The sequence below is a fragment of the Macaca fascicularis genome, chromosome 14 (assembly GCF_037993035.2).
Source record: "Macaca fascicularis isolate 582-1 chromosome 14, T2T-MFA8v1.1".
NCBI lineage: Eukaryota > Metazoa > Chordata > Mammalia > Primates > Cercopithecidae > Macaca > Macaca fascicularis.
Window position 1 is genome coordinate 3084742 of NC_088388.1, and position 18451 is coordinate 3103192.

An 18451-nucleotide genomic window follows, 5' to 3' on the forward strand; every position below is an offset into this window, starting at 1 on the left:
CTCTTTGAAGACTCCGCCCAAAGCTGGGGTGCTGCTGCCTGGTAAATTGCTGGTTGCTGGGGCCAATCCAAAGGGAATTAGGGAAGAAAACAAAGCCCCTATCCCTAGGGCAGAGGTCTCAGGGGCGAAGTATGGAAGGTTGCCAGGTGCTTGATGCTGGCTGTCCGGGGCCTGGGTTTCATGAAATGACACTGCTGAGGGCAGAGGTCAAAAGTCAAAGAGGCACCTGACGGGGTGGGGAAAGGGGCCATAGATGACAGCAGGTTGGGGCTGGGGCAGAGCAGGACGAGGGTCGAGCCTCTCACTGGGTTGAGTGTGACAGCCAGATGACCACACAAGAAATGAAGAACACGCCACCTGCCAGGCTGAGCGACAGGTGTCAGGTGTCTGCCCTGCTTCCCAGCAGGGTCTGCATTTTTCCAGAAAGCCCCATTTCCAGCCTCTTGCCTGGTTTTGGAGAGGCATTGAGCCGAAGAGGTCACCCCCAACAAGAGGTAGGTCTGAATCCTGCTGCTGCCAGAAAGAAGTTCCATCACCAGACAGTGGCTTGTTCCTCCCAGGCCCCCACTTCCTCTCCTGTCAGATGGACACAGCATCTGTGCCTGGTGGTCAGCGCAGGAAATGAGGGCATGAGAATTCTCAGAGATGGGCAGAGCCAGGTGCCAACGGCACCAGCTTTAGGGGGGCATGCCCAATAGGTCCCACCATCCAGGAGCCCTTGAGCAAGTTTGTGCAACTGGCTGTGCCTCAGTTTCCTCATCTGTAAATGGCAATGATGACCAGAGCAGTTTCCGCTGCGTGAGCTTCCGTGAGTCCCCCGTGGGTTAACAGACTTTGCAAGTGCTGGCTGTTGGTGGGCATTGGGGACCATGAGTGAACTATGGGAAGGAACGGCTTGCAGCGCCCAGCTGGTTAGTTTGGAATTTATGGTAATTCAGACAAATATGTCTGTGATAAGTAAGAATTTTTAAAATGCTTTGCAAGCAGAGTGCAATTTAAAATCAGGGCAGTTCCAATCCAAGTCTCCAGAATGGCAGTTCTCTGCTAGGGGTGGTTTTGCCTCCAGTTTCCAGGTGGCATTTGGCACTGCCTGGAGATAGTTGTCCTTGGAGGTTGCTACTGGTGTCTAGTGGGTAGAGGCCAAGGATGCTGCTAAACACGTTGTCATGCACAGGACAGCCTCCACCACAAAGAGTGACCCGGCCTCAAATGCTGGTCATGCAGTGGTCAAGAATCCCTGCCCCAGAAGTGAATACATGTCCACCTGCTGGCATCACTCCTTGGTTTCGGGTGGTTGGTCTAAGCCCCCAAGGCCTCCTGCTGATGGAGCCCCTACCCTGTCCCAGGTTCTTTGCATCTCATCTACTCCTCCTGACACCAACTGAGGGGTGAATAAGATGGCTGTGGGCACCTTTCTTCTGTCAGACCCTTTTCTGAGGGCTTTAGACACTTGGTGCATTTCATCTGTCTCACAAACTTATGAGCTAGTTCTGTCGTGATTGACTCCATTTTACAGATGGGGAAGCTGAGGCACAGCAGGCGAGGCAGTCACCAACCTCTCTGGCTCCAGAACTGTGCTCTGATCCGCTGTGCTCTGCCACCTGGTTCATGATGAAGACCCACTGACTCAGAGGAGACCCCCCAAAGCCCCTGCCCCTTCTGCTACATCTGGCTGCCTCCCTGGAAAGGGCTGGGGTGGCCAGGACACGTGGGAACAGGGCTGGGCCCAATCCAGAGAAAGTGCCACCAACCAGGAAAGCCTTGCTCAGGGCTGCAGCCACTGCAGGAGCCCGCGGGGCTGGGTGTGGCCCCCTGGGGAGAGACCTTCAGCAGGTGTGGGCCTGTAAACTGTCATCGGTTATCTCCTTTCGTCCTTCTCAGCCTGCTTTTTTTTTTTTTTTTTTCTGAGATGGAGTCTCACTGTCTCCCATGCTGGAGTGCAGTGGCGCAATCTCGGCTCATTGCAACCTCCGCCCTCTGGGTTCAAGCAGTTCTCCTGCCTGAGCCTCCTGAGTAGCTGAGATTACAGGTGCCTGCCACCGCGCCCAGCTAATTTTGGTATTTTTTGTAGAGGCGGCATTTCACCATCTTGGCCAGGATGGTCTTGAACTCCTGACCTCGTGATCCATCTGCCTCGGCCTCCCAAAGTGCTGGAATTCCAGGCGTGAACCACCACGCCCGGTCCTTTTCAGTCTTCGGAGGCAGCAATAACCACTTCTCTCCCTTGGACAGATGAGGAAACTGAGGTCCCAGTAGTAAGGGGTGAACCTGGACTTAGGTGGGTCTCCGACTCCTAGCAGGGCACCTGCCCGGTTTCCCTGGGCTGCAGTGGGGAGATCCAGGGGTGAGCCTGGGCTCTGCTGCCCTCCCTGCTACCCTGAGGGCACATCCACCTCCCGGTGTGGTCTTTTGTGGGAGCCTTTGCTGCTAATTCTGTTTCCTCCCCTGTGCAGGGGGATGAGATGACATCTCCCGTAGGCAGTGGGGCATCAGTGAAACTCAAAGCGTCCAGGTAGTCTCCATGGCACAAAGCTAATCACAAGAACATTGCAGCATGTATAGACCATTTGCTGTGCACTTGACACTATGTCCTCAACTTCACATGACCGGATTGCATCCCCCCGCACTGCCGGCAAGCCTGTGGTTATTAGCATCCCCAGCTTACAGACGCCGAAGTGGAAAGTCAGGGAGGTGATGCCACCAGCTCCAGGCTGGCCACTGAGGAGCGTCCCAGGCAGGACTGGAAGCCAAGCTGGCGTTCAGGTTACAGGAGGCAGGATTTCCCCGCTGTTCTCTCCTTCAGGGCTGGACATGGCTGCCTCTTTGGGCCACCAGCCGTGGGAGGGAGCCAAGTCCTTTCCTCTCCTGGATCCCACAGGGGTGCAGGGGCTGGGGGCCTGAGGAGGAGCAGGGACATACTGGGTCCCCACATGCGTTCCTCCTCCTCTTCCTAGGGAGACTGTGGTGGCGTCTCCCGGGCTGAGTCACAAAGCCAGGTGTGGGGAGCGGGACGGAGCAGTGGCTGTTTTCTGTTCTTTTGGTTTTTTCCTGGGGCAGCCTGCAGGACTCCCTTCCCAGCTTTGGGCCGCACTGTCCACAATGTGTCCTGAGCAGGCCTGCTGCCTGAAGGCTCGCCCCAGCTCTCTGGCTCTGTCTGCCTGTCTGTCTCTGACTCTGTTACTCTGTGTCTCTGTCTCTCTCTCTCTCTCTCTGATGCACATGTGTGCACACACACACACGCACACTCACACACACCCCTGTCTTCCAGAAAGCCATATCTAAACCTGTGATACAGGCATTGTAATATGATCATAATAAAAACGGAGTTTCCCACCTCTCTTGGTGACAGTATTTGGACTCCTGCCTGAAAGGAAAAGAAGATGCTATTTATAGGGTCAAAACCTCCGCAGGACTCGGTGGGAAGCTGAGGTGGCTCCAGGGGGCTGTGGGTGCCGCTGAACGGCATTGGATATGTGGGATAAGCTCGTGCTCAGACCTCCCCACGAGTGTGGAGCCAGTCCTCAGAGCTGACTCCGAGGGCGACGGGCTCTGCCTATGGCCCTGCTATGTGCAGCCAGCCCTATGCCATCCTCCACCGCACCTGGTCAGGAGGAGGAGCAGGGCCTCGTGGGCACTGCAGGGAGGTTGGTGATACACCACAGAAACCTCACGGGGTAAAGAAAGACATGCCCAGAGGTTCCCAAAGCTGGCTGGTGCCCAGGTTGAGTGGGGGCAGCTGCTCCGGGGATCTGCTGGCTGGGGGCACTGACTTGGGCTCCAGCCGGGCCTCTTCTCAGGGGTCAGGGGCACACCCAGCTCAGGACCTGGATTTAGGAGCCCCTTGCCTGTCACCCTTGGCCATGGGCTGCATCTGCCACAGTCATGGGCGTCCGCCTGCCCCACGGTGCTGCTGGAGGCAGGGAGGGAGGCTGGGAGGGGGCAGTTCACGGGGGCCCCAGGTTCCTGCTTGGGGCTCAGGGGAAGCTTCTGTCCCCGCTCTGAGGAGGGAGGCAGTGATCCTCCCCGCCCAAGGAGCAGGCACAGCATGTCGGTCAGCTGTGGGTGTGGTGAGAGCCCTGGGTAAGGCCGCAGGGAGCTGGGGGCAGGGTCTCCTCGGTGCTGGTACCTGAAGGAGCAGATCAAGGGGCATCCGGAGCAGACACGTCTCTAAGGGAGGCACATCGTGTCCAAGTTCTCACCCAGGAGGTCCAGTGTGTCCACTTGGAAGGCTGCAGACCCCGCAGGGATATGGCTATCTGAGGGGCAGCCTCCTGGAGCCTGCTCACTCAGGCGGTGCTCCCTGGCACTGACTCCTGAGATCAGAGCTGGGTCCTGAACCTCCCCGTTGGCTTGGGGCTGAGGACCTGCTGCAGGAAAGCAGGGCCCTCCTGGGACACAGACAAGGAGGAGAGGGCTGAAGGCCTGAGAGGCTAAGGCCTGCCCCCTGCATCCTGGGTGCGTGTGCCCCTCAGGAAGAACTAACAGCACCTGCCATAAGCCAGAAGTACGCAGGGTCACCTCACCCAGATCTGGCTCCAAGTTAATGAGACCTGGAGCCTTCCTAATAAATTGCTGACACCCCATGAGGACGGCCCCATCCCTGACTTCAGAATGCTGGTGCTCGAAGACACGCAGCGACCTTAGTGGATGTGATGACCAAATAAAACCCCGGTGTTTCTCCTCAACCCTCAGACCAACTGTAAACAGGTGTGCTCACTTCCCGGAACCACCAGAACAAACAGCTGCCACACGCCAGGGGGCTTGAATCAACAGGAATTGCTTCCCCCACAGTTCTGGGGGCTGGAAGCCTGAAATCAAGGTGTCAGCAGCTGGGTTCCTTCTGGAGGCTCTGAGGGAGGGTCCTTCCCTGCTTCTCCCCAGTTTCTGGTGGCCGGCAATCCTAGGCACTCCTTGGCTTGGAGATGCGTCCCTCCAATCTCTGCCTCCGTCCTCAGCCATGGCATCCTTCCCTTTCTGTGTCTATGTCTCAAATCTCCATCTCCTTTCTCTTATAAGGGCACCAGTCGTAGGATTTAGGGCCCACTGGGGTAATCCAGGATGATTTCATCTCCGAAAATCCTTCCTTTGATTACATCTGTGAAGACCCTATTTCCAAATAGTGTCACATTCACAGGTACTGGGGGTTTGGCCCTGCGCAAGGTAACCTTGGCAGTGTTGTGTTGATTTTCTCATTGAATGCCGTTGGTTTTGGTGAGCCGGTTGAACTTCTTTCCTGTCCTAAATGCTTGTGTTCTGGGTCTCTGTTGAGTGCACAGCCTCGGGGCCTAGAAGCCTCAATGGAGCAGATCCTGGCTCTGTGCCTCAAGCTGGAGGCTGTTCTGGCCCCTACTAATGGAGAGGGTTGAATGGGGCGGTCAGCACCTCCCGGGAGCAGTGGAGGGTCTACGCTTTTGCTAGAAGCTGCCCTTTCGGCTTGCTGATTTCTAGCAAGGAACAACTGGGTACCCCGAGGAGCAGGATTTTGGCAAGTGCACATTGGGGTGGAAGGCTGGCTTCCGCCAGGGATCTTCAAACTGCCCTCGGGAGGATCATGGGGAATCTAGCACGTTCTGTCTTCCACCTGTTGGGGAAGGCCTGGGGCTGCTTCCTGGTGACACACAGTGAATGGGTGGGGAAAGGAAATGATTGCCCCAAGGCAGGATCTGACCAGAGAATCTGCAGTCTTAGTGGCCACCCTGTGATGCCCAGGAGAGATGCCGCCTTTTCCTCTCAGGATACAGAAACCCAAGACTGCAGAATCGCATGGCCAGGTCTGTGGGGTAGGAGGGGAGTCCCGGATGCTGCAGACCCTGCTTGTACTCACAGGGCCACCACTGAGAAGTCACTTTCTTACGGAATTGGGGTTGGTTGGCAGGTGTAACTTGTGCACTGAGAGGCAGATGGAAAGGCCCTAAAGATGACCAAGACCTGGAGGGAGGGTCACCCAGGACTCAGGGCAAGTCAGTATTGGGGCACGCATGACCTGCGGCTCTCCTGTCACCCCTGCAGGAACAACGAGACAACCCACAGCTGGAGATGGCTACTCATTTTTTTTTTTTTTTTGAGACAGAGTTTCTTTCTGTCACCCACGCTGCAGTGCAGTGGCATGATCTTGGCTCACTGCAACCTCTGCCTCCCGGGTTCAAACGATTCTCCTGCCTCAGCCTCCCGAGTAGTTGGGACTACAGGCATCCACCACCACGCCTGGCTAATTTTTGTATTTTTAGTAGAGACGGGGTTTCACCATATTGACCAGTCTGGTCTCGAACTCCTGACCTCCGGTGATCCACCTGCCTCGTCCTCCCAAAGTGCTGAGATTACAGGCATGAGCCACCATGCCTGGCTGATGGTTACTCATTTAAGAGGAGCTAGAGCAGTGATTTTGAGTGTGTGCCTGGAGTCTCCCAAGTGGACAGACTCAGCCTCTTGGGGTCCTTGAGACCCTTTCAGGAGTCCAAGAGGTCAAACTTATTTTCATTGTAATACTAGGATGCTATTTGCCCTTTCCACCCTTGTTCTCTTACAACGTACAGTGGAGTTTTCTGGAGGCAGCCCGTGTGTGATATTGTGACGGAGAGAATACAGAAGCAGATGCAAGGATCCAGCTAGCGTCTGTTAAGCCAGGCATTAAGGAGACTCACAAAAATGGACAACAATGCCACTCTTTTCATAAAATATTTTTGTTTTGTAGAATATGGTTGGTTCTCATAAATAATGTGTTATTTACATTAACAATGTAATGGATTTATAGTAGTTACTTTTTAAATGAATAATTAAATGCAGATTTTTAAACATTTGGTGAATACTGATAGACATAACCTACAGAAACAAATGTTCTTTGTGGTTCTCAGTAATTTTTTAAGACTATAAAGGACCCTAAGACCAAAAGGCTTGCAAACCATGGATGTAGAGGATGCTGGAAGGCAGAGTAGGGATTCCAGTATGATGTGCTGAAGAGGGGTTGGGCTTTGGGGTCAGAGCTGGCTGTGAATCTAGGCTTTGCCATCCTCACCTATTCCTCTACTACCATTGTTACCTCAACCTCCACCATCATTATCACCACCAGCACCGTCATTACCGCATCAACCATCATAGCTTTCATCATCATAATCACCGTCACCACCACCACCATCATCATCATCACTATCCTCACCATCACCATCATCGCCACCACCATCATCAACCATCATTGCTTTCATCACCATCACCATCATGATCACCATCACCATCTTCATCATCATCACCATCATTACCATCATCATCATAATCACCATCACCATCATCAACCATCATTGCTTTCAATCATCATAATCACCATCACCACCACCACCATCATCATCATCACTATCCTCACCATCACCATCATCACCACCACCACCATCATCACCACCACCATCATCAACCATCATTGCTTTCATCACCATCACCATCATGATCACCGTCACCATCTTCATCATCATCACTATCATCACCATCATCATCATAATCACCATCACCATCACCATCATCATCATCATCACTATCCTCACCATCACCATCATCACCACCACCATCATCATCACCATCATCAATCATCATTGCTTTCATCATCATCATAAACACCATCACCACATTCATCATCATCGTTATCACTATCACTATCATCATCACCACCATCACCATCATCACCACCACCATCATCATCAGCCATCATTGTTTTCATCACCATCACCATCATAATCACCATCATCATCATCATCACTATCATCATCACCACCACCACCATCATCACCATCATCACCACCACCATCATCAACCATCATTGCTTTCATCACCATCACCATCATGATCACCGTCACCATCTTCATCATCACTATCATCACCATCATCATCATAATCACCATCACCATCACCATCATCAACCATCATTGCTTTCAATCATCATAATCACCATCACCACCACCATCATCATCATCATCACTATCCTCACCATCATCATCATCACCACCACCATCATCATCATCACCATCATCAATCATCATTGCTTTCATCATCATCATAAACACCATCACCACATTCATCATCATCGTTATCACTATCACTATCATCATCACCACCATCACCATCATCACCACCACCATCATCATCAGCCATCATTGTTTTCATCACCATCACCATCATAATCACCATCATCATCATCATCACTATCATCATCATCATCATAATCATCTCTTTCATCACCATCATCACCTCCTTCATCAGTATTACCATCACCATCACCAGCATTACCACAATGCCACCACCATTTCCATCATTACCACCACCATTATCATGACTATTCTCACGATTACTGCCTCCCTTTGGCTGAGCATGAGCTGTGTGCCAGACACTGTGTCAGGTCTTTATAAGTCATTTTCTCTAATCACCATAGAATTCTACCAGGCAGGTAGTATTATCCATTTTTACAGGTGAGGAGACTGAAGCTTATAAAAGTTAAATTGCTGGGTGGAGCATGCTCTGAATATCAATCTGTTTGTCTCTGTTCTCTCTGATCCTGGGAAGTTACTCAAGCTTGGTTTGTCTCTATTTGTTGCTTGTTAGTTGGGAATATTGCTAATGTTAATAGTTTATCTGAATATCTACTAAGGACCAGGCACTGGCTATGTGCATGTCAACGTTAACATAATCCTCTTGATCATGTAAAACAGGCATTAAAATTACACCCATCTTGGGGTGGGAGAGTCCCATGTGAAAAGCATCATCCCCCAGGCGTGGCACACTGTGGCACTGGGTGAATGCTCACCCCTGTTGTCACAGCTGCCCCAGCTGTAAGACTTGCATGGGGGAGGTGGCCAGGCCTATGGAAGACAGCAGAGTGGGGTGTGGCAGGGTGAGGTGCAGGCTAGTGATAGTGAGGCGTCCTCCCACCTCTCAGCTCTGCTCTGTTCTTTGGGCTGGGGATACTTGCAGGCAGGCCCATGATGCTCCCTCTCCCTAATCACTTATTTTTAGAGTACCTATTGGGTGCTAGATAGTGTCTAGGCATGGGGACATGGCTGTGAAGGGGACAAACAGGACTCCCGCCTGCATGTTGCTCAAACTTTTGTGAGAAAGACAGAAAATGAGTGCATGAACACAGCCCCAGCGACATTGGAAGGAAGGAAAGCCAGTCCGGGGCAGGAGGTAGGAGGAGGCATGCAGTGTTGAATGGGCTTGGAGAGGGGGGCCAGTGAGGACTTTTTCTGGGGAGAGAACATTTGAGCAGAAACCCTCATGAAGCAAGGGAGTGGGTGAGCCACAGCATCTCGGGGTTAAGTGTGTCCCAGGCAGAGGAAACAGCAGGTACCCAGGCACCAGGAAGCCATGAGCTTGGTGTGTTCACATAATGGCCAGAGGCCAGGGTGGCCAGGGGGAGGGAGAAGGGCAGGAAGTAGATCAGGGAGGTTGCAGGGGCCGTCACACCTGGCTTCCTGTGCCCCATGTGGAGTTTGATTTTATTCTGATTGTGATGGAAGCCATTTAGGGAGTTCTGAGGAGGGAATGTGATGGTCTTTGTTTTTGTTGTACAGACAGAATGGAGACAGGAAGTCTCGTAAACAGAGTCAGCGTTGTTTCGGGTTGTTTTGGGGTGCTTGAATGGGAGGTCAGGAGAAGTGGACATATTCAGGTACATTTTGAAGTAACATAATTTATGCCTCCAGTGTTGGAAATGATATGAAGATGAAATACAGCATGGCAAATTGGCGCTACGTGTGAAGGGGCGGAAACTGCACATGATGGAATAATTTGGTGGAAAAGACTTCCTAAATGTTTCACCTGCATTTTCACTTCTTCTGTGATCTTTGAAACATTTGCTGCACTTGGAGAGTGGTTGTGGCCTACAAATTATGTCTTTGCTGTCCATTTGCAAGTCTGGTCTTGGTCAGCAGTTGCAGTTAAGTGATATCTGCTTTCACAGCCTTAATAATAATTAGCTTTAAATCTTTAATATTCCATCGTTCAGTACACTTATCACGGCATTTTTGCAAGGGATCACTTTCACAGCTCTGTATCATTACGTTGTGAGAAACACAGTAAGAAGGAATATTTGACTTCCCCAGTACCAGATCTATACTAAGCTTCTCCAGCGAGACAGAACTGATAAGATAGGTATACAGATATAAGAGCGGGGATTACCCTGGGGAATGGACTCATGCGATTATGGTGGCTGGAAAGTCCCATGACAGGCAAGCTGGAGACCCCATAATGCCAGGGGCAAGGCTCAGTCCAAGTCCAAAGGCCTCAGAACCAGGGACGCCAGTGGTCCAGTGGTCTCTAACTCTGAGTCCACACAAGCCTCAGGACCCAAGGGGGCTGCTGATGTATGTCCTGGGGTCCGAAGCTGGCAACCCTGGATTTCTCATGTCCAAGGCAGCAGAAGAAGAGTCTGTCCCAGCTCTCAGAGAAAGACTGATTTCCGAGTCTGTATTTACTCTTTCTAGGCCCTGGTTGACTGGATGGTGCCTGCCAACACCGAGGGCTGATCTTCCCCTGAGTCCACTCAGACTCACGCGTGAGTGAGTGAAGTATTATCAACTCTGAAATAGGGGCGATAACTAATAACAGGGTGGAAATGCACTTGTACGATGCCAGCACAGAAGGTTTGTCAGGGAGGACATTCATTCCTGCTATTCTCAAGTTTTGTGATGAAGCAAGTGCATTTAGATGCTGCTTAGCTGAGAATGTTTCCATCTCCTCTGGAAACACCCTCATGGATACAACTGAACTACTGTTTTACCAGGTTTCTGGGTACCTCTTAGCCCAGTCAAGTTGACACCTAAAATTAGGTCCACAGGTCTACCTCGCAGTTCTGCCCAACACGGTGCAACTGTCCTGTGTACAGACAGACAGGCACCAATCCTTTCCCCAGGACTCAGCTTTCAGGATTTCGGCATTCAGGATTTTAATCTGACATGAGGGATTTTCGACTTAGGGATTTCAGCATTGCGGATTACGCAGTTCAGGATTGTGTCTTTGGGGATTACGATTGACACCGAATACAACTATACCTCAAAAAAGGCATAAGAAGGGAATGCTGAAAAAAAGATCCGGGCCCCCTCAAAAAAGGCGTATGAATGGAATGGTGGAAAAAGGATCCAGGCCCAAGAGCAGCCCGTGCTCAAATCCTGTCTAATGCACAAACCACATTTGCTTGCTTTCAAATCGTTGCTTATTACTTATATGTGATTAAAAAAAAAAAAAGCAGTAGGCATCAAAAACACTCCCGAGGTGGCCCTTTCCAGAGACACTTTCTTCCGGTCCTGGCATGCTGGAGTCTGGTCGCCAGGGCTCTGCTGGGGGCCCCAAACTCTCTGAAGACGTGCTTTCTGGCTCATGAGGTGGGGGGCCCACAGATGTTGGTCATCTGTGGAGGGTAGCAGAACAGCCCCAGGGCCAGCTCAGAACCAGGGAGCCATCGATTCTGGCAGGTGAGGACTGCCCGAGGGCCTCTACAGGCCGGGCCAGGGGCTGGATGGGTGCAGCCACTTCAAAATCCCTGAAAGCAAATGTGGAACCTCGAGTGAGTGTCCTGCTGGGAAATGACCACAGCCTTGTCCTGAGCTGGGTGAGGGTGGGTCTGTCACCGCAGGGCTGAGGGGCACCTCTGTGTGCTCCTTGCCAGAGGAGCTTGGCAGCAAGTGTGGGGTGGCCCTCCTAGACAACAGCAGCTCTGGCTTGGGTCTGGCCCATCCCCAGACACAAGTGCATGCAGGCAAAGGCCAGGGGTCAGGTCCTGCCCAGTCATTGGTCTCCTGAGCTGTTGGGTGCCAGGTGTGCCCTGTGATAGGACAGTGGCAGAGCTCAGCTGCTCCACCTCGTACTCTGGCCAAAGATGAAGGGGCACACAGTGGCCCTGCGGGGCTGGGGGACAGCGCTGCAAGCCTTGGCTATGGCGGGGCAGGGGCCAGTCACCCTCTGTCTTAGTCCTTTCTGTGTTGCTATTACAGAATACCTTAGGCTGGATAATGTATAGAGAAAAGAGATTGGTTCATGGTTCTGGTGGCTGGAATGATCAAGATTGGGCAACTGTGTCTGGTGAGGGCCTCAGCAGCTTCCACTCACAGTACAAAATGGAAAGGGGCAGGCATGGGCAAGGAGACCACATGGCAAGAGAAAGCAACAGTGCCAGATTCTCTTTTTTTTGACTTTTAAATTATTATTTTTAGAAATAGGATCTCACTCTGTTGCCCAGGTGGGAGTACAGTGGCACTATCATAGCTCACTGCAGCCTTGACTTCCTGGGCTCAAGTGGTCCTCCTGCCTCAGCCTCCCCAGTCACTGGGAACACAGGTGTGGCCACCACACCTGGCTAATTTTAAAAAAGTGTGTTTTTTTTTTTTTTTGAGATGGAGTCTTGCGATGTTGCTTACACTGGTCTGGAACTCCTGGCGTCAAGTGATCTTCCCAACTCAGCCTCCCGAAATCCTAGGATTACAACTAGACTCTTTAACAACCTACTCTCCAGGGATTGAATCATTTCTTGAAGGACTCACTCCCGTGGGAGGGGTTGATCCATTCATGAGGGATCTGTCCCCATGACCCAAACACTTTCCACTAGGCCCTTCTCCTGTCACTGCCACACTGGGGACCCAATTTCAAGACAAGTTTTGGTGGAGACAGACCACATCCAAACCACCCTCTCTGACCCTCTCCTGGTGCCAGGCTCTCTGGCCAGGGAGGAAAGGGGTCCTCACTCTTGCATTTGCTGAGGGTGGAGATGAGGGTGGGCTGGCAAGAGCAGTTTAGTGAGGACAGAGTGAGGGAAGGGGTAATTATGTCCTACCTTGAAAACTCTGTGTCCAACCCATGCTGCACCACGGCCGGGCCTGCAGCTTCTGGTCCTTGCCTTGACCTCCTCAGGATGGGACTCCAGAGAAGGCTTTGCCCAGTGCCCATCCGCCTCCTTCTTCCTTCCTAGTAGGCACCGTGTCCTCTTCAAAGTGCACACTCTCTGCGAGACAGAATTGTAACTCCACCTCCCAACAACTCACCATGGCTCTCTTTGTTTCTATTCGAGGACCTATTTTGTGGAAACAATCTCAGCCCATTCAGAGCCTGTAAGCATTTGGGATCACTTTTCCAATGCTGGCCTCTTGCAACCCAAAAAAGGTCAAGAATGGCTCCATCCAGTAGAGCTTTCTGAAGTGATGACAGTGTCCCACAAGCTGCCTGGCTTGCTGTAGGAGGAACTAGCTGCACACAGTTCTTTAGCTCTTAAAATGGGGCTGGTGCCACCATGGAACTGAGTTTTAATTAATATTGTCGGTTTAAATAACCCTGTGTGGCCAGGGGCTACACTATGGACAGTGCAGATCTAGACTCTTAAAAGTGGTTTATCTGGCCAGGCAAGGTGGCTCACACCTGTTATCCCAGCATTTTGGGAGGCCGAGGTGGGTGAATTGCTTGAGGCAGGGAGTTTGAGACCAGCCTGATCAACATGGTAATACCCTGTTTCTACTAAAAATACAAAAATTAGCTGGGCGTAGTGGCGCATGCTTGTAATTCCAGCTACTCAGGAGGCTGAGGCATGAGAATCACTTGAACCCAGGAGGCAGAGGTTGCAGTGAGCCAAGATTGCGCCACTGCACTCCAGCTTGGGCAACAGAACGAGACTCCATCTCAAAAAAAAGTGGTTTATCTGGGGTTGGGACTGGTGGCTCACACCTGTAGTTCCTGCAACTAGAGACCAGCCTGGGCAACATAGTGAGACCCTATCTGTACAATAAAATAAAAAAATTAGCTGGATGTACTGGTGCATGCCTCTAGTCCCAGGTACTTTGGAGGCAGAGACAGGAGAATTGCTTGAGTCCAGGAATGTGAGGCTGCAGTGAGCTATGATTGCACCACTGCACTCCAGCCTGGGTGACAGAGGGAGACCTATTTCTTAGATTTAAAATAAAGTGGTTGATGTGCTCTTTTTTGAGTGACTTCAACAACAAGTATTTGTCTTTCACAATTCTGGAGGCTGGAAAGTCTAAGACTAAGGTGTGTACTTGTCTGTTCTCACATTGCTATAAAGAACGACCTGAGACTGGGTAATTTATAAAGAATATAGGTTTGATTGACTCACCGTTCCACAGGCTGTACAGGAAGCATAGCTGGGAGGCCTCAGGAAACTTACAATCATGGCGGAAGGCAAAGGGGAAGGAGGCATGTCTTACATGGCTGGAGCAGGAGGAAGAGAGGCCAGGGGGAGGAGCTGCACACTTCAAAGCAACCAGATCTCATGAGTACTCATCCCTATCACAAGAACAGCAAGGGGGAAGTCCACCCCCATGGTCCAATCACCTCCCCCTGAGCCTCCTCCTCCAACACTGGGGATTACAGTTCCACATGAGATTTGGGTGGGGCCACAAATCCAAACCATGTCAAGGTGCAAGCAGGCTTGGTGTCTGATGAGAGCGTGGTTGCTGGTTTGCAGATGGTCACCATTTTGCTGTATCCTCACCTGGCAGAGGCAGACAGAAAGCTGGCTCTCTGGTGTCCTTTCTCATAAGGACACTTGTGAGGAAGGACCCCTCCCTCACGACTTCACCTAGATCTAATTCACTCCCATAGGCCTCACTTCCAAATATCGTCACATTCCGGGGGAGGGTTCCGACCTACAAATGTTTCAGGGACACACACATTCAACCCATAGCAGTAATGATGCTGTATCAATTTGGAGCTGATAGTAAACTAGCCCAAAGTGATTCTGCAGTCTCTCTTCCCCTACCATAGTGACAGAGAAGGCCACACGGTCTAAATAACACGGCTAGAAGTTGGTTGGTAGAACCTTCCCCAGCATGGCCTCTGGGTGACTAGCAGAGTCAGTAGACATGCAGTGTGAGTTAGAAATAAACTTTTGGGTTCAATCACTGAGGTTTGGGGATAGTCGTTCTCTTTTCCTTTCTTTCATTTTTTAAAATACTTCCAACTGTATTTATAGTGAAAGAGAGGGTTCTTATTTTTTTGGGAAACACATTCTGATATTATTTTATTTTGTTTTTATTTTACTTTAAGTTCTGGGATACATGTGCCGAACGTGCAGGTTTGTTACATACATATACAGTGCCATGGTGGTTTGCTGCCCCTATCAACCCGTCATCTAGGCTTTATGCCCCTGCATGCATTAGATATTTGTCCTAATGCTCTCCCCTCCCCTTTTCCTCCAACCCCCTTTCCTTGTCTTTTTAAAACAAGTTTCCATTTTTCTTTTAGATTTAGGGGAAACATGTGCAGCTTTGTTACCAGGGAATATTGTGTGGTGCTGAGGTTTTGGTCTTCTACTGATCCCGTCACCCAGGTAGTGAACGTAGCACCCAACAGGAATGTTTTTGGCCCTTGCCCCCTCCCAGCCTCCCTCCTTTTGGAGTTGCCAGTATCTGTGGTTCCTATCTTTATGTCCATGTGAACCCAGGATTTAGCTCCCATGGGTAAGTGAGAACATGTGGTATTTGGCTTTCTGTTTCCATATTAGTTTGCTTAGGATAATGGCCTCCAGCTGCATCCATGTGGCTGCAACAGATATTATTTCATTTTTCATGGCTGCATAATATTCTATGGTGTATGCATACCACGTTTTCTTTGCATCCACCCTGCTGGACACCTGGGTTGCTTCCACGTCTTTGCTCTCGTGACCAGTTGCTGTGACGGGCAGGCAGGTGCAGGTGTGTTTTTGGTCGAATGTTTATTTTTCTTTGGATATGTACCCAGTGATGAGTGGGACTGCTGGGTTGAATGGTAGTTCTGGCCGGGCGCGGTGGCTCAAGCCTGTAATCCCAGCACTCTGGGAGGCCGAGAAGGGCGGATCACGAGGTCAGGAGATCAAGACCATCCTGGCTAATACGGTGAAACCCCGTCTCTACTAAAAAAATACAAAAAACTAGCCGGGCGAGGTGGCGGGCGCCTGTAGTCCCAGCTACTTGGGAGGCTGAGGCAGGAGAATGGCGTAAACCCGGGAGGCGGAGCTTGCAGTGAACTGAGATCCGGCCACTGCACTCCAACCCGGGCGACAGAGCGAGACTCCATCTCAAAAAAAAAAAAAAAAAAAAAAAAAATGAATGGTAGTTCTGTTTCAGGTTCTTAGAGATATCTCCAAACCGCTTTCCACAGTGGCCGAACGAACTTACGCTCCCACCAATAGTGTATAACATAAGCAATCCCTTTTCTCTGCAGCCTTGCCAGCATCTGTCGTTTTTTGACTTTTTAATAATTGTTTATCTGCTTTTCTGCTGAGACCTCTCTCCCTTTAGACATGCGCGGGTGATCAGCAGGTGAAAAGGGTCTGGGGTAAAAAGAAATTGCCCATTAAGATGTTGAGACAACCCAAACTGAGTTTTTTTTTTTTTTTTTTTTTTTTTTTTTTGCAGAAATAGAAAAGCCCATCCTAGAATTTTTATGGAATCTCATGGGACCTAAATGGCCAAAACAATCTTTAAAAAGGACAAAGCTGGAGGACTCACATGCCCTGATTTTGAAAGCTTTTGCAAAGCTACAGTAATCAAGACACTGGCACTGGCATAAAGACAGACACCAAGACCAGCTACGCAGAATAGGAGCCCAGAAAGAAACCCTTGAATATGCGGGCAAATGATTTTTGATAAGGGTGCCAAGACCCTTCAATGTGGAAAGAACAGTCTTTTCAACAAACGGTGCTGGAAAAACTGAAAATCCACACGGAAAAGCACCAAGCTGGACCCTTCTCCTAAACCGCATACAAAAATTAACTCGAAATGGATCCGAGTCCTAAACATAAGAGCTGAAAACATAAAACTTTTAGAAGAAAACGTAGGGGAAAGGCTTCGTGACATTGGATTTGGCAATGATTTCTTGGATATGACACCAAGGCCCAGGCAACAAAAGAAAAAACAGACAAATTGGACATCATCAGAATTAAAAACTTTTGTGTATCAAAGTCACCATCAAGAGTGAAAAGGCAGCCCGCGGAATGGAGAAAATGCCTGCAAATCACGTATCTGAGAAGGGATTAGTGTGAGAAGATGTCAAGAACTCCTACAATTCAGCCACCACCCGACAGAAACCAAACAACAGATTCAAAAGCGGGCAAAGGACCAGAATAGAGATTGCTGCAAAGATGATACACAAATGGACAGCCAACACGAAAAGGTGCCGGACGTCGCTAATCATTAGGAAAATGTGAATCAAAACCCCACTGAGGGGCCACCTCTCCCTGTCAGGATGGCTGCGCTCAAAACACAGCACCTCACTGTGTGCTCTCAGCACCTCACTGCAGCTCAGAGACTCCCCCAGGAGTCCCCTGCACCCCCAGGGGCGTCTCCAGGGTGCAGGAATGCATTTAACTGTTGTTGCCACATCTCGATGCTCATGGATCCATCCATGCATTAGTGCCTGTGCTCATCATTCCATGTACACGGGAGGAGACCCAGCTTGGGCCCCAAGGTGCTCTTCAGCCGGGCAGCGGGGGAGGAAAAATCTCTCACAAGGCCGGGCGCGGTGGCTCATGCTGTAATCCCAGCACCTTGGGAGGCCGAAGTGGGTGGATCACTTGAGGTCAGGTGTTGGAAATCAGCCTGGTCAACATGGTGAAACCCCATCTATACTAAAAATAAAAAAATTAGCCAGGCGTGGTGGTATGCGCCTACAATCCCAGCTACTCGGGAGGCTGAGGCAGGAGAATCGCTTGAACCCCGGAGGCAGAGGTTGCAGTGAGCCGACATCGAGCCACTGCACTCCTGCCTGGGTGACACAGCGAGACTCTGTCTCAAAAAAAAAAAAAAAAAAATCTCTCACAAAAGCTCATAACAGAGTGAGGGCGTGAATGCGTGGGATGGGGGCTGGCAGGGTGCTGACTGGTTTTGTGTTGCTGAGAAGGAATGTGGAAAGGCATCTCAGGAGGTGGCATTTGGGCTGAGTGTGGTCACCCAAAGCAATTGGCCTCTGTCCTCGGCTCTCAGCCCTAGGAGGAGAGGTTTGGCAGGGATGGTCCTTGGCAAGGTCCTTCGGGGAGCTGCAGGGGACCCTGAGCCTGGTTAGCCAATCGCATGCCTCCCAGTTGCTGGACCTGACAGGTAGAGAAGGCTGCCACAGTGTCCCTGGAAGGGCTGCGGCCTTCTTTGTGTGTGTTTATTTATTTCAGTCAGGGTCTCGCTCTGTCATCCAGGCTGGAGTCCAGTGGCATGATCATGGCTCACTGCAGCCTTAACCTCCTGGGCTTAGGCAATCCTCCCACCTCAGCCTTCCAGGTAGCTGAAATGATTTGCAGGCATGTGTCACCACACCCAGGACATTTTATTTTTATTTTTTTGTAGAAATGGGGTTTTGCCATGTTGCCCAGGAGGGCCTCAACTCCTGGGCTCAAGCGATCCGCTCCCCCCATACCACTGCCTTGGCCTCCCAAAGTGCTGGGATGACAGGTAGGAGCCACTGTGCCAGCCTCCTTTGTTATCTCTGGTCTTATTGCTAGTTTTTC